Below are 1,357 nucleotides of genomic sequence, written 5' to 3'. Positions count from 1 at the left end.
AATACTTCAAGTGTACTTTGAGAAGAAATTAGAGGATAGAGTTAGAAATCTCTAGGATTTCTAGGACTCAGGACTTCATTTGCACAGGAGTTTAACGAATCGTTGACCACAACGAACACTCCTTCTTTTTTCCATTTAATCCATATGCAATTTCTGAGTGAACAGACAAGATTGTTGCGACTTAAACTGTTTCAGATGCACTTGAATTCACAGATTACTCCTCATTTGAATACTTAATCGCAGCTGTAGTATTCAATACCGGCCAAAACAACTCCCGGTGTTCCCCACAGAAATCAATGAAGCGATAACAAGGAGGTAACGCCCTCCGCTGCCGGACGGGAAGCAGCCTCGTCAATCATCACAAAAGGTGCTTCATATATAGACAGCCTAAAACCTCAGTATTGCCCTTCTCGATTTCCCATTAGAAAACCTGTTCTGCTTCTCCCATCTTTAAAATCATCTTCTCAAGGGGAGCTGCTTGCTGATTAAAGGAGCTATTTGGACTGAGCGAAACCGGCGACATCCCCGTCAAGCACCGCAGCCTGTTTCCGACGCTCTGCAAGCCAGTGGCCGGAGCCAGCAGGACGGGACAGCCCGGCTCGTTACCGCCAAGGGAGAAGCACCAGCGCGCAACAAGCAGCTTGCTTTTATTTGGGAGAAATAGTCAGTAGTCATCCAAGAGCGACGCTGGCACGAAGCTAAGGAAGGCTTCGCTAGGAGAGCGAACACCCCGAAGCAGCAGCCGGGCGCGGGAGCCGCAGCGCAGCTCCCCCAAGGCCGCAGCGAGCCGCCGGCCGGCCGCTGGCTCCCGGCCTCGCCCAGCGCGGCGCGGCCGCCGCGGGCTGCTCCCGGCTGCGAGGCGCGGCACACGCCGCTCCGCCTTCTCTCCCGACGGGGCCCGCCAGGAGAGCCTTCAGACGCGCGCTCCAGAGAGAAACCCGCGGAACGCAAGCGCACGCAAGGCGGTCAGCACGCTGCTTCCTCGGGCCGGCCCCGGAGACACCTCCCCGCCGCAGCGCAGGCCCGCGGCCCCACGCCTCCCGCCAGGCCCGGCCCGGCCCCACCGCCGCCGCCCGCGCCGCCCCGGGGCACCTCATGGCTTTCGGCGCCGCTCCCTGCAGAAGCAAGAGCCCGGCCCCGAGCCCCGGCCCGGCCTTCCTGGGCGGGCTCCGCGGGGCCGAAGCGCAGCCCAAGGCTCCCCCCCCGCCCGGCCCGCCCGCCGCCAACCGCCAACCTCTCGCGGGGAGGTCCCGGAGCCAGGTGAGCCGCAGCGCGCCTGCGCCGCGCCCGCAGGTCGGCCGCGGCCTCCATCCGGGTACTCGGCGGCCCGGCCGGGCGGGGGGGTTTCATTGTGCGT

This window comes from Gallinula chloropus (assembly GCF_964237585.1).
Source record: "Gallinula chloropus genome assembly, chromosome: 9".
NCBI classification, from domain to species: Eukaryota; Metazoa; Chordata; class Aves; order Gruiformes; family Rallidae; genus Gallinula; species Gallinula chloropus.
This window is presented reverse-complemented; position numbering follows the sequence as displayed.